The following is a 15,928-nucleotide window of genomic DNA, read 5'->3' as shown; positions in this document are numbered from 1 at the left end:
CAGCACTCTTTCCTCTCTGGCCAAGCAAGCCAATAACTTGTAGTAGTCCTTAACCCACTTGATGTCCCCTGATTCAGTTCTAGCTCGGGGTTTAGCCAGATAGAGATCCATTTTATAAGTGGGGCGATGGCTATGCGATCTTCCAAAAAAACGACTCCACACTCCTGATGGACAATATAACCATATGTGGATTGAGGAACAGATAAAATAGTTTTAAAAAACGTATCCTCCGCCACTTGAATGGCCTTCACATTCTTGAAACCCCAGAGGTCTGCCCTGTACATTACAAGAGAAACACATTTAGCATCATATACCTTTAATAGTGCTTGAAATGGTTTAACACCCAATTTGCGGGCAAAGCCCAAAACAGCTAAGATGGATCTAACCAATACATTTCGTTGAGCTATTATTTGGGGAGACCATGTGCCCTTGTCATCAAAAATAACACCTAGGTATGAAAAGTAGATACCCTAGACAGCACATTCCCTTCACAATGCAAGGTTTTTACCCCTTTTACTTTAGTGCCAACCATCATGACGTGTGATTTTGAGAAGTTCACACTAAGGTCTATAGATTTCATAAAAGCAGAATACGAATTTAAAAGGCTTTGCAACCCTACCGCTGTACCTGCTAAAAGGGCGGCATTGTCCACATACAACAATGCCGTAAAGAGCAGGGGGGCCAAAATGCACCCTCAACTGAACAGGTCACAATTTCATCACACAATGTTGCAAATACAAACAGCAAGTGTGCTTGACTTTCCAAAATATGAGCTTATCCTATCTAATGGACCTTTCAAACACTTTTTACTAACCAATAAGAAACATGCTTTTTAAAGACAGAAACATGCACCCTCTTTTTAAGTATATAATGTTCTTAAACAACCAATCATTTCTCTTCTTTTTAAAACTGCATCTTGCCCACCATTATAGATACCTCTCATTCTACCAACTGTCTACTTCAACTACACACATCTTTTCAGAGCATCCAGACTTCCCTTCAAGATGCTTAGAGTGTGGATTGTGGGGCACAGCTATGTTTTCTGGTGCAAAAGGTATGCTGAACACTGAGGTATTGACAAAGATCTAGCTTTACAAAATGTGGACATTAAATGGACTGGACAAAGAAGATTAAAGTGGCAGCAATTGATGCCTTTGGTTAAAACCTTTTTACATCTCCAACCCCCTGACCTCATGACTGTGCACTGTGGTGGCAATGACCTAGGCACATTGACTAGGGTAGGTCTGGGAATGCTAATGAAGGACACCTTTGCAGAATTGATTTGCTTTTGACTCAAACTGTCTTTGTATACTCTAGCATATGCAAAAGACAGAAATGGAACTGGTCCAATCAATGTTGTCCTCAGATTGAGAAAGGTAGACAAAATGTAAATAGAGCAGTTTCTGCTTACCTCAGAGACAATAGTATGGGCTCCATATACAACACCAATCTGCGTTTCAATATTGATGGAATCTACAGGAGTGATGGTGTACATTTCATAGATAAGGGAAACAGAGTCCTTCTCATCAACCAACGGCTCTGCATCAGCCCTTACATGTAGCTACAAAAATTTCCCAATAAACACAAGGCCTCTTTTTAGAGCCACCTAATAACCCAACATATAATTTAGTGTTTGAAAAAATATATAGATATTTTTCTTGCTTGGAGTCACGCACCAAGTGAGACTTAAAGCCGCGCACCCATCACGTTCACACGGGGGCCGCGCTGAGAGCTGTGCATCCATCGCGTTCACATGGGAGCTGTGCTGGAAGCTGCACACCCATTGTGTTTACAAGGGGGGGCTGTGCTAAAAGCTGCGCACCCATCGCGTTCACACAGAGGGCCGCGCTGGGAGTTGCGCTAGGATCACGACTCAATTCTTTTTTAAAATATCCACTTTCACTAATTTACATTCGCCTCAAAATTAAAAAACAAAACGAGAGGAGGGCTGCGTAGCCCCCCTCCCAGGCCACATCTGTACCCAGGGACCCATCCCCAGGGGCCTGGCCTCTTTGTTGGGGACCATGGGGGGGAGCCCCAATGCCCCCACGGTCTCTGCGGGCTGCCCGCTTCCTGCAGGAGCCGACATTGCTTTTCCACATGGGGAGCTGCTGACATGCTGCTCCCCGTGTGGAAAAGCAATAGGCTTTGGATTTTGGAAGAGAGAGCAGGTTTCCCTGCTCTCACTTCCAAAATCCAAAGCAAGTTTGCTATGACAGGGCGGGAGCCGAACGGGAGCCGAACAGCTCCCTCTCGCTTCCCATATACAAAGCAAGTTTGCTATAACAGGTCGGGAGCTGAAGGGCTCCCACCCTGCCAAAGCAAACAGCAGTGTCTCAGGGATGGGCACCCCAGGACACTGCTGTAGTAGGCCCTTGGGGGTGGCGGTCCCCAAGGCCATCATAGGCTCACAACATGAGTGAAGCCCCAGAAAGGGGGTGTCCCCGGGCATATGGGGGGGCTTGAGCCCCCCACACATACTTTTTAATTTAATAAAGAGCACCGGGAATGTGGTGGTCCCTGTGGCAGCCGACTTGCTCCAGCCAAATGCGCATGCGCGGGTGCCCGCACATGCGCATTTGGCTGGAAGAAGTTGGCGTGGCAGTTGAAGAGGGATCCACGGGACGCCGCATATAAGGTAAGTGCTTTTAATTTACTTTAACTGTATTTTAAATTAAATGAGGCATGTAGAAGAGGGCGGGAGGGAAGCGGGTGGTGGGCAACTTCATTCTGTCCACGGAGTGTGCGTAGTGTGGCCTACTATGACTACTTTTCAAAGTGCGAAGTAGGCAACACTACATACACTCCATGGACGGAGCGTAGCACTGCGCCCAGGGTTAGCTGTAGCCTGTCACAAAATTTCCCTTGGAAAACTAAATAGGGAAAATGCATTTTGGGACCCCCTTTTTTCTCAGCCCCCACTTGACAAATCACCCTCAAACTTTCCGGGTAGGAGCTGACCAGGGTAGACGTGTTTTGGAGAATTTCACGAAGATTCGTCAAACGACACCAAAGTAATAACCAAAGTTATTACCAAATCAAAAAATGCATATAGAGCGAAACACAGTGTCAGGGGTTGCTTTTACTCATTTGAGGTTGGCTTGAGTTGGTATTTTACCAATTCAAAGTTGTAACATGGTGCCTGGAGTGATGAATGGCTTTTGTCATTTTACAGCTCGGCAAAAACAGCACTGTGCTAGTCCTATGTTTAAAGACTGTGCTGTTGAAATGGCAAAGGACTTTGTCCTTTTCTATCTCGGCGTGGATGACACTAAGCATGGGCGTAAAATCCGTTCTGTTCGCGGAATTTGCGGATTTTCTGCAATTTTGCGGTCCGCGAATCTCGCGAAATTGCAGAAAAATCCGCGAGATCGTGTGCGGGACGGATTTTCAAAAACTGAAGTACATGAAGCACTTACAGGGTTACAGCAGGTGCCCAAGTTGAAGCTAATTTCTTTGTAACCATTTACAAAATGGTTACAAAGAAATTAACTTCCACTTGGGCACCTGCTGTAACCCTGTAAGTGCTTCCAGAGCGGGGCCTCCAGAGTTGTTGCCTACTTGCAACTATTCTCTGACCCTCAAAGTAGGGTCAGAGAATAGTTACAAGAATGGCACAATGCTCCAGGCTGTCACAAAAACTAAACCACAACAGGAAGCACTTACAGATAAGAAAGCAGGTGCCGGACGTGAAGCTCAAATTCAGTAACACATTAACCAGGCCCCGGTTGAGGCTGGGCAGGAGTGTTTCTCCCCATAATCTACAGTGGTGAACCAGAGGGTACTGTGATGAACCAGAAGGTCCAGTTGTGAACCAGAGGGTGCTGTGATGAACCAGAGGGTGGCAGTGGTGAAAAAGAGGGTGGCAGTGGTAAACCAGAGGGTGCTGTGATGAACCAGAGGGTGGCGGTGATTAACCAGAGGGTGACAGTGATAAGCCAGAGGGTGGCAGTGGTGAACCAGAGGATGGCAGTGATGAACCAGAGGGTGGCAGTGGTGAACCAGAGGGTGTCAGTGGTCAACCAGAGGGTGGCAGTGATGAACCAGAGGGTGATAGTGATGAACCAGAGGGTGGCAGTGGTGAACCAGAGGATGACAGTGATGAACCAGAGGGTGGCAGTGGTGAACCAGAGGGTGACAGCGATGAACCAGAGGCTTGCAGTGATGAACCAGAGGGTGGCAGTGGTGAACCAGAGGGTGGCAGTAATGAACCAGAGGGTGACAGCGATGAACCAGAGGGTGGTAGTGGTGAACCAGAGGGTGCAGTGGTAAACCAGAGGGTGGCAGTGGTGAAACAGAGGGTGGCAGTTGTGAACCAGAGGGTGGCAATGATGAACCAGAGGGTGGCAGTGATGAACCAGAGGGTGGCAGGGGTGAGCCAGAGGGTGCTGTGATGAACCAGAGGGTGGCAGTGATAAACCAGAGTGTGACAGTGGTGAACCATAGGGTGGCAGTGATGAACCAGAGGGTGACATTGATGACTATTCTCTGACCCTGCTCTGACCCTCGAAGTAGGGTCAGAGAATAGTTACAAGAATGGCACAATGCTCGAGGCTGTCACAAAAACTAAACCACAACAGGAAGCACTTACAGATAAGAAAGCAGGTGCCGGACTTGAAGCTCAAATTCAGTAACACATTAACCAGGCCCCGGTTGAGCCTGGGCAGGAGTTATTTCTCCCCATAATCTACAGTGGTGAACCAGAGGGCACTGTGATGAACCAGAAGGTGCAGTTGTGAACCAGAGGGTGCTGTGATGAACCAGAGGGTGGCAGTGGTGAAGAAGAGGGTGGCAGTGGTGAACCAGAGGGAGCTGTGATGAACCACAGGGTGGCAGTGATGAACCAGAGGCTGACAGTGATGCACCAGAGGGTGGCAGGGGTGAACCAGAGGGTGGCAGTGATGAACCAGAGGGTGGCAGTGGTGAACCAGAGGGCGTCAGAGGTCAACCAGAGGGTGGCAGTGGTGAACCAGAGGGTGCTGTGATGAACCAGAGGGTGGCAATGATGAACCAGAGGGTGACAGTGATGAACCAGAGGGTGGCAGTGGTGAACCAGAGGATGGCAGTGATGAACCAGAGGGTGGCAGTGGTGAACCAGAGGGTGACAGCGATGAACCAGAGGGTGGCAGTGATGAACCAGAGGGTGCCAGTGGTGAACCAGAGGTTGGCAGTGATGAACCGGAGGGTGACAGCGATGAACCAGAGGGTGGCAGTGGTGAACCAGAGGGTGACAGCGATGAACCAGAGGGTTGCAGTGATGAACCAGAGGGTGGCAGTGGTGAACCAGAGGGTGGCAGTGATGACCCAGAGGGTGACAGCGATGAACCGGAGGGTGGCAGTGGTGAACCAGAGGGTGCTGTGGTAAACCAGAGGGTGGCAGTGGTGAAACAGAGGATGGAAGTTGTGAACCAGAGGGTGGCAGTGATGAAACAGAGGGTGGCAGTGATGAACCAGAGGGTGGCAGGGGTGAGCCAAACGGTGCTGTGATGAACCAGAGGATGGCAGTGATGAACCAGAGGGTGACAGTAGTGAACAATAGGGTGGCAGTGATGAACCAGAGGGTGACAGTGATGACTATTCTCTGACCCTGCTCTGACCCTCGAAGTAGGGTCAGAGAATAGTTACAAGAATGGCACAATGCTCGAGGCTGTCACAAAAACTAAACCACAACAGGAAGCACTTACAGATAAGAAAGCAGGTGCCGCACTTGAAGCTCAAATTCAGTAACACATTAACCAGGCCCGGTTGAGCCTGGGCAGGAGTGATTTCTCCCCATATTCTACAGTGGTGAACCAGAGGGTACTGTGATGAACCAGAAGGTGCAGTTGTGAACCAGAGGGTGCTGTGATGAACCAGAGGGTGAGAGGGTGGCAGTGGTGAAAAAGAGGGTGGCAGTGGTGAACCAGAGGGAGCTGTGATGAACCACAGGGTGGCAGTGATGAACCAGAGGCTGACAGTGATGAACCAGAGGGTGGCAGGGGTGAACCAGAGGGTGGAAGTGATGAACCAGAGGGTGGCAGTGGTGAACCAGAGGGTGTCAGAGGTCAACCAGAGGGTGGCAGTGGTGAACCAGAGGGTGCTGTGATGAACCAGAGGGTGGCAGTGAAAAACCAGGGGGTGACAGTGATGAACCAGAGGGTGGCAGTGGTGAGCCAGAGGATGGCAGTGATGAACCAGAGGGTGGCAGTGGTGAACCAGAGGGTGACAGCGATGAACCAGAGGGTGGCAGTGATGAACCAGAGGGTGGCAGTGGTGAACCAGAGGTTGGCAGTGATGAACCGGAGGGTGACAGTGATGAACCAGAGGGTGGCAGTGGTGAACCAGAGGATGCCTTGGTAAACCAGAGGGTGGCAGTGGTGAACCAGAGGGTGGCAGTGGTGAACCAGAGGGTGGCAGTGATGAACCAGAGGGTGGCAGTGATGAACCAGAGGGTGGCAGGGGTGAGACAGAGGGTGCTGTGATGAACCAGAGGGTGGCAGTGATGAACCAGAGGGTGGCAGTGGTGAACCATAGGGTGGCAGTGATGAACCAGAGGGTTACAGTGATGATCCAGAGGGTGGCAGGGATGAACCAGAGGGTGGCAGGGATGTACCAGAGGGTGGCAGTGGTGAACCAGAGGGTGGCAGTGGTGAACCAGAGGGTGCTGTGATGAACCAGAGGGTGCTGTGGTAAACCAGGGGGTGGCAGTGGTGAAACAGAGGGTGGCAGTTGTGAACCAGACGGTGGCAGTGATGAACCAGAGGGTGGCAGTGATGAACCAGAGGGTGGCAGGGGTGAGCCAGAGGGTGCTGTGATGAACCAGAGGGTGGCAGTGATGAACCAGAGGGTGACAGTGGTGAACCATAGGGTGGCAGTGATGAACCAGAGGGTGACAGTGATGACTATTCTCTGACCCTGCTCTGACCCTCGAAGTAGGGTCAGAGAATAGTTACAAGAATGGCACAATGCTCGAGGCTGTCACAAAAACTAAACCACAACAGGAAGCACTTACAGATAAGAAAGCAGGTGCCGGACTTGAAGCTCAAATTCAGTAACACATTAACCAGGCCCCGGTTGAGCCTGGGCAGGAGTGATTTCTCCCCATAATCTACAGTGGTGAACCAGAGGGTGGTAGTGATGAACCAGAGGCTGACAGTGATGCACCAGAGGGTGGCAGGGGTGAACCAGAGGGTGGCAGTGATGAATCAGAGGGTGGCAGTGGTGAACCAGAGGGTGTCAGAGGTCAACCAGAGGGTGGCAGTGGTGAACCAGAGGGTGCTGTGATGAACCAGAGGGTGGCAGTGATGAACCAGAGGGTGACAGTAATGAATCAGAGGGTGGCAGTGGTGAACCAGAGGAGGGCAGTGATGAACCAGAGGGTGGCAGTGGTGAACCAGAGGGTGACAGCGATGAACCAGAGGGTGGCAGTGATGAACCAGAGGGTGGCAGCAGTCCCCAGAGTCAAAAGGTCTAGAACTGGGGGAAGGACGTACGCCTTTAACGCTGCCAAGTTCTGGAATTCCCTCCCGTTTCACCTGAGATCCAATCCTGATCTCGTTTCCTTCCGTAAACAATTAAAAACACACCTATTCAATTCGGTCTAACTTAACTTAGCTTTCCTTCCCTCTTCTTCTGGTTCCCAACCTCTTATCCTTCACTGGTTCCTTTTAGCGCTTGGACGCCTCAGGGCAGCAATCGCGCTGTTATAAATTCACTTTCATTCATTCATTCATTCAGTGGTGAACCAGAGGTTGGCAGTGATGAACCGGAGGGTGACAGCGATGAACCAGAGGGTGGCAGTGGTGAACCTGAGGATGCATTGGTAAACCAGAGGGTGGCAGTGGTGAACCAGAGGGTGGCAGTGGTGAACCAGAGGGTGGCAGTGATGAACCACAGGGTGGCAGTGATGATCCAGAGGGTGGCAGGGGTGATTAAGAGGGTGCTGTGATGAACCAGAGGGTGGCAGTGATGAACCAGAGGGTGGCAATGGTGAACCATAGGGTGGCAGTGATGAACCAGAGGGTGACAGTGATGATCCAGAGGGTGGCAGAGATGAACCAGAGGGTGGCGGTGATGAACCAGAGGGTGGCAGTGGTGAACCAGAGGGTGGCAGTGGTGAACCAGAGGGTGCTGTGATGAACCAGAGGGTGGCAGTGGTGAACCAGAGGGTGGCAGTGATGAACCAGAGGGTGGCAGGGGTGAACCAGAGGGTGCTGTGATGAACCAGAGGGTGGCAGTGGTGATCCTGAGGGTGGCAGTGATGAACCAGAGGGTGGATACCAAAGTGCATTATTCGTCGTCCACTATTGTAAGTGTTTCGGCCACAAAAAGTCTTGTTCACCATGCAAACTTTATTTTTTAAGTGGTGGAAAACAGAGGATGCAGATGTGGGGCAGAAGCAACATGGAGGGAGCAGGTTTGGGTATGGAAGCAACACAGAGGGCATGTGGATAAAGCAATACTGAGGTCCTGGAGAGCACCTGCATTGATAGCAATTATGACTGAGTTAGCAGCACTGGATAACTTGCCCTGCTATAATAATGTACTATAACAGGACAGTGGATAGCATTGCTGACAGAGTTTTAGGTAAATCAACACAATTTATTTTTGCATGTAAACTATTGGAACAACAAAATTTCCAATGGGCGTATGTTACAAATAGTCTTTAATAGAAAAGGAAGAAGTTGCATGAATGCTAAAAGAAAGGATACGCTAGCACACATGCTGCCTAGTGTAGGCATTTGATTAATGAGCATATTCCCATACTGGATGATGGGTAAAAGTGCTCACAGAATAGTATATCTTAACAATGTGATTAACCTAGTTACTTCTGACTTAACTATCTAGACTGTTTGTGAAAATCTATTGAATTCATGAAATTTTGTTTCCTGTGATTCAGATAGAAAACAGCATGAAAATTCCCCTCCCATTAATTCCCAAGTCTTGTTCCCATGAGTGGAGAACTCCTAATTAGCTCTTAGGTCACCTTGAATAGATTGAAAGAGAACAAAATCAGGTTTTCTGATTTTTCTACCAATGAACACAACAATCAGTCATTTGCACGTGTTTCCTTTTTAAAAAAAATCTTTATTTAGACATCCAACACATACAATACTTATAAGAATACAAATGCAAAATATACATTTCAAGATGTATGTAAAAGGTGTCAGTTCTTTTTTTAAACCTTAAGAACCCTCCCCACCCTTAGACCTTCACCCCCCCCCCCTCAACCCCAGGTTATCCCCCCACCCTTGCTACGAAACCAAAGGGAGCCATTTTAAGTCATGCAAATCCTGAGGTTTCTCAACTATAAATCAACTAACATAAATTAGATTACAACATACCAAATCAGATCAGAACCTTGTTAATCCAATTACCTACTGGAGACCATATTTCCAGTCCCCTTTTCTTAGCTCTCTACTTTCTTCGTATATATATTGCTTTCTCCCACCGATAAGTATGTAGCAATTTTCCCAGCCAACAGTGAACCAAGGGAGGTTCTTTATCTAGCCAAACAGTGCCAAACCTAGCCTATATACTGCCATGGTGGTCAAAGCAAGACTAGGTTCGGGTCCGACTTTGCTTACTCCCAGCAAAATTACTTGCGGCGTAAGGTCCACCTCGAAGCCCAGCATATGTTTAATATAATTGCCCGTCTCCCCTACTAAAGCTGATAATTGCAAACAGGTTGCGAACATATGTACACTATTTGCGGCATAACAGCTGCAGCAAGAGCAGTGTAATCAAAAGGAACCTCTCCATTTAAATATCCGTGCAAGAGTAATATATAAATTCTACCAGGTTTTAAAACATTGGATATGTAAATTTGCGGGAAAATAAGCAGTCTGGTTTAATAGTAGAGAATCCTCACATTCCTCCAACCCTGCTTACACCAGGTTCTGCCAGCGATTAGTATGTTTAATCAGATCATCTTCCATTACATTGCTAAGTAATTTACAAAATTCAGAAATTGATGATTGACCCCTAGTACTAGCTCCAGTAATGGGACTCTGTGACCCTGAACTAATTTCTTGGAAAGAAAATCCGTTACTTGTAAATATTTAAAAAAAAATATTGTTACCAATCCCAAACTTCCTCTTACTTGTATAAAACAAATGTATTGTGTTATCCAGCATTATATCGCAAATATGCCTTATTCCCTTATCCATCCAAATTTTCATATAAACATCACAAAAGATTTCCGGCAATAAATCATTATCATTCAGCCTTTTTATTTTGAGTTTCTTCTTAACTGCCGTCCAGATTTTAAATGCTCCCACCAAGATCTTAAACGTTACTCTTTTAAAGTAAGCAAAATCGATGTGTCTCATGAGACAGCCATAAGCCTCTGCCCCTAGTACTAACCTGTAGATTGATATATAAAGTGTTTCCTCTGTGCCTACCATCTCCTTACCCAGCAGAACAGCCATCTGTTGTAGAGCAGTTGCCCAGTAATAAATCTGGAGGTTAGGATCAGACCACCCTTCCCTGTCTCTAGATAGGGTCATATATTTTAATGCCCTATGGGGACATTTCCCAGCCCACAGGAATTTCAAAATTAGTTGATTAAAAGCGGAAAACCAAGCTTTGTTTATTTCTAATGGGATTGCTCTAAAGAAATATACAATTCTTGGCAGAAATTACATTTTTATAACATTACACCTTACTAGTAGTGTGAGATGTAGACTATTCATTCTACTAAAATCAGCTTTCGTCTTATGTAGCAGAGGCTCAAGGTTCATTTGCACAATTTCATCCACAATAGCCGAAATCTCCACTCCTAGATATCTGGCATTTCCGAGAACCCTCAAATCATTTAAGCCTGCCCTGGAGTTTTTCACAATCATCGTCTTGTTCTCATTGAGGAAGTATCCTGAAAATTTAACGAAAGTTTTTTTCTCCCTTTCTACCTCCCTAATAGCCTCCAGGGGGTAAGCTGTTATTATGGCAGGACCATCTGCATAAGCTAGTATCTTTGTATCTCCACCGATAGTTTGAACGGCCTGTATCTTATTGCTCTCAGCAATTTTCCTGATTAGAGGATCTATATACAGTGCAAAAAGAAGCAGGGAGCAGGGGCACCCTTGCTGTGTTCCGCGCTCAACTTTAATTACATCAGATGTAGCACCCATTATTGCAGTCCTAGCCACGGGTTCTTGGTACATACATCTGATAGCACCAATAAAGCCTTTTCCCAAACCTTGCTTTTCCATAATTGCCCATAAAAATGGCCAGGAGACCCTATTGAACGCTTTTTCAGCGTCAAGAAGGGTTGCAGCCAAAGGAACTCCTGAAACCCTTGTATAGTCGAAAAGCGTGATAATTCTCCGAATATGCTAGGTCGTGCCCCTTCCAGGTACAAACCAATGTTGAAAAGGGTAAACTAGCTAGTATATATTTACGTCACTATTAACTAACATGATTAGCCTGTATGAACCCAGCTCCTAAGCAGATTTGCCTTTTTTGGGAAAGACTATAATATTGGCACTTTTCCAGGATTCTGGTGCAGACCAGTCTAGTTGTGCTCTTCGGAATACCTCCAGCATAAGTGCTGAGAGCTGGTTTTTTAACTTTCTGTAGAATTCCCCTGGAATTAGATCAGTACCCACAGCGTTACCCATTGGAAGAGAGTCTATAGCTCAAGTAAGTTCGTCTAAGGAAACTGGTTCCTCTAGGCTATCTTTTTCCTTAATAGATAACTCAATCCCATTAGATAGTCCTCAAATTCTTGGTTCCCGACCTGGACATCTTCCGTATATAAGTTTTGATAAAATTTTTGAAATGCAGTGAGGATAGCCTCTGTCTCGGTTACCATGCCTGCAATGGGATCCCTAATTTCCTTGATCCGTGTTTGTACCATTTTCTCCATGGTGCGTACAGCCAGAATATGCCTCACTCTCTCACTCCTCTCATATGCCTGGCTGCTCCAGGCCAGGTGTTTGCCTGCCGGTTTCTTAAGAGAGATCTCAATAATGGCAGATCCTGCAATTGTGATCATTACCTGGGCTGGCTCCGGGTCTGCCCCTGCGGATAGTGCCTCTATTAATTTGGCTTTTGCCATGCCCAGATCCTCATATAAGTACCGTAGCAGGGTTTTGGCCTATATTTGTGCCTCCCAGCCATACCTGGTAGTTTCTCCTCTATTTCCTGCTTTTAATGTGAACCACATAATACCTAATTTAGCACTCCCTATATTCTCATAAATAAACCTTAGAATCCATTGCTCCAGTTGCTGTATAAACCCCTCTTTGCTAAGTAGAGCCCTGTTAAATGTCCACTGTGTCTGCAAGTTTAGGCACCAAATATCGAGCTCGATCACCAACAAATTGTGATCTGACTTAACTTTGGGAAATTTGCTTATCATACTTGTCTGTAAAAGTTCATATGATGCAAGGAAATAGTCCAGCCTTGCGTGAACTTGATGTGGTGCTGAAAAATACATGAACCCGGGATCTCCCTCCCTTTTTACTGCCCATACGACCTCAAACCCGTGCAGTGACTTAAGTTGTGATAGTGATTTTAGGTTTATGACCTTGGTACAAGACCTTGTGGTGGCAACCTGGCAGCTCATATTAATGTTCAAGTTCCCACAGAAAATCAGAGGAAGAGGACACCCCACAAGCTCAACCTTTAGCCAATCAAAAAGCGCAGGGTCGTCCAGCACTGAGCCATACACTGAGCAGAGAGTGCGCATTCGGTTATCAAAATACTCTTGTACAATAACCCATCTTCCCATTTTATCTACAAGTGATCGAGAAAAACTACCCAATCCATTCCTGGCCAATATCCCCACCCCTCTTGTCCGAGTTTCTTGTGACGTATTAGCAATAAGTTGATACCCCGGCATCTCTAAAAGCCTTTTCCGACCACCTTCAATGTGGGTCTCTTGGAGGCAATTCAATTTATGAAGGCAGATATTTTAATATCTGCCTTCATAAATTGAACATCAAGGCAAATTCTCCTTCTTTTTTGGGGATCATTCAGGCCAAATATATTAATGGATGGAATTCTAAATTTCCTCATTGCAGGAGCAAAAGTAGTTCCGACACATGTTGCAACATAAACCAAAATATACCACACTATAATACCAGCTGTCCATCCCTGTAAAAAAATACCTCCCTCCAGCTGGTTTCGACAACCACCCCCCTTCAAAAAGGCAAAATCGGTCCACAGACCCTTGTGATGCCTCCTGCATGTGGTTGAGCTCTTAGCCACCTCCTATCAAAGGCCAGAAGTATAAAGAGAAGAGAAATAAAAAATGACAAAGAAAGATAAAGCCCACTAAGAAGAGGATAGAGAAACAGGCTGTTGCTTATTTAAATCCATTTCTCCCAAATCCAAAATCCTAGCTTGCTACTTAGAGAGTTCCTGTAGGTACTCCTGGGCCTGAATCTCAGATGAGAAAACTCTAGTTATACCCTTGCATGCAACTTTAAGTCTAGCAGGGTTCATTAGAAAGACTTCACATCCCAGCTTCTGAAATGGTGCGATAAGCAAACAAAGTCTCCATCTCCTTTCCACTGTAGCTTGACAAAAGTTGGGCCGAACGAAGAAAGAATGCCCGCTGCGGCCCTTCTTGCATCGGGCCTGGCCTTTTCAAATATAGATTGTCGAAGGAGAAAGTTACCAAAAACTATTAGGATAGCTCTTGCTTTAACATCTTGTGCTGGGCTTTTTTTCAGCATCAAAGGATAACGGTGTACCCTTTGAACCTCAGCTTCCCAGTTCCAATGAGCCAGTTCTGAGAAAGCCTCCTTAAAAGCCTCAGTACTAAGCCACGAATGTCATCCCCCTCTGCCTTTTCTGCAATCCCCAAAAGGCAAAGGGTATTCCATTGCTGCCTATTTTCAAAGTCCTCTAGCTTCCAAAGGATGTCGGTCATTCTGCTCTCGTTAGAGGTAAGCTGTTCGTCCGAGGTTTCCACACTGGCCTCTAAATGTACAATGCGCTCTTCCAACTCCGTGGTGCGTTCCGAGATTTCTATGCAGGTCTTAATCACTTTTCGTACTGCGCCTTGTAGTTTTTTGGTTGCCAAATGGGCCCTCTTGTGTTCCTGGCGTGCCTCTACCTGCATTTGTTTGAGTGTTACGTATATTACTTCCATTGAGGGATGCGCAGCCTGGGCCCTGGTAGTGTTGCAGACTTCAGCCACCACTTCTAGAGTCTCATTCTCCATTCCTCACTCAAACTGAGAAGCGGAGTAGTCCCATTTAAACTGGCTTGATTGGCTGTAGTCTGAGGTGAAACCCTTATCCTTGTCTGAAACTCTTGCGCTCTTCTTCTTTGTGCAAATTGGGATGCTTTTCTGAGTGTCAGGCTTCATGGGAGGCCTACAGATATCCTCCTCCGTGAGGTCTTCTTCAGTTCTATCCTTGCCACTGTTGCAAGCTAAATCTGATTTGTCTGTCAGCGAATATAATTTTTGCAGTTTGGTGTCACTGTAGATGTACCATCTGCCTGGGAAAAGAATCCTTTTGACACTGGTGTAAAAAGAAATTCAGTTGGAGCCAACACAGTGCTGTTACTATCACCCTGCTGCAGAGAACTCTCCTCCAGTGGCACCGCTGTATACAAACTGTGTTGGATAATCTCAGGCTCTTTGCTAAGAGTGATGATAAGTCTGGCAGCCAATCCGTCTAACACCTCAGCCTCTGTGCGAGTCTCAACTGTATTCACAGAGATATTACTAGGCACCCGGCCCACCAGAGTCGCAGTCTTAATTTTGGGACTGCAATTACTCGTTTTTACAGTGCCATTGCTTTTACCTCTGGTTATGCTTTTCTGCCCGAAGATATTGAGAGCCCCTTCCCGGCAAAAATCCCAGGTACTATTGGCGCCTTAAGTCTGGTAGCCCTCTCTATATTTTGTGTTCCAGCTTCCTTCTCCCCCGGTTTCTTCTGAGCTAAACCAACCTTGCTCAGGCTGGCATGTTGAGTCTCCGGGCTGGGATTCAGGCGTTTTCCTTCAGTTGTGGCACGCCGATTCAGGGATGAGCCCTTGGCTTCCCCAGTTGTGCTGGTGTCTTTCCCCGGCGGTTTCGCATTTGGCGGCATATCAGCGACTGCAGCTACAGTGTAGCACCTCCCCGCAGTGAGTGCAAGGAAACCTGTGGAAATAATGCAACGGCGGGGGCCTCTGGGCTCATGAAGCACCTCGCATCTGGCTGTGGTCACCGCTGAAAGAAATCCTCTCATAGCTCGTATTGACAGGGAAACGACTTCCGTGAGCTGCTTCATCAACCTCGAGTGCCAAGCTGTAGTCCTGAGAAGAGTGTGTTGCTCCGTGATTTTACCGCATTCGTCTTCATATTGTGCCTCTTCTTCCTCTTCTCAGATAGTTACAATGTTGCAATGGTAGGGAACGGCGGCTTCCCACAACGCTCACACAGCTGCCATCTTACCTATACTCAGATGTCTGCACTTCTTTCCATATAAGATTTGAAGTATACAACATGTTGGATGTTATGGTTGTAGAATCAAGTTAGCGGCATTTGCTGATGATGTTGCAGTCTTCTACAATAGCATTGAAATTGTCGTGTCAGCTAATCAAAGGGGTGCAACACATTTCTATACAGTCTCCAGATACCACTTCAAGCATGGAGGGGCTCTCGTAAAGTTGCAGATGCTCTATTCATGGGACATGGCATAACTGTTGAGGCAGCTGAGTGGGTGAAGCATAATTATGAGCCTATGTTGAAAATCGATACCACCATGGTACCTACCAGTTTGGGGGCAATATGGAATGTAAAAATTATTCTTTTATACAAATATATATATTTGTTTCGTTCAATTCAATTACTAGTTCCGAATCCATTAATTGGTTGTCTTCATTCCAATATCATTAATGTTATTTTGGGATATTAATGGGACAATCTCATACTTTTGTTTAAAGTTACCTATTTTGAAGAGGAGATGGTCATGTAATGGTTAAATATATGTTTACTCTATTT

This window comes from Lissotriton vulgaris, chromosome 6 (genome assembly GCF_964263255.1).
Source record: "Lissotriton vulgaris chromosome 6, aLisVul1.2, whole genome shotgun sequence".
NCBI classification, from domain to species: domain Eukaryota; kingdom Metazoa; phylum Chordata; class Amphibia; order Caudata; family Salamandridae; genus Lissotriton; species Lissotriton vulgaris.
This window is presented reverse-complemented; position numbering follows the sequence as displayed.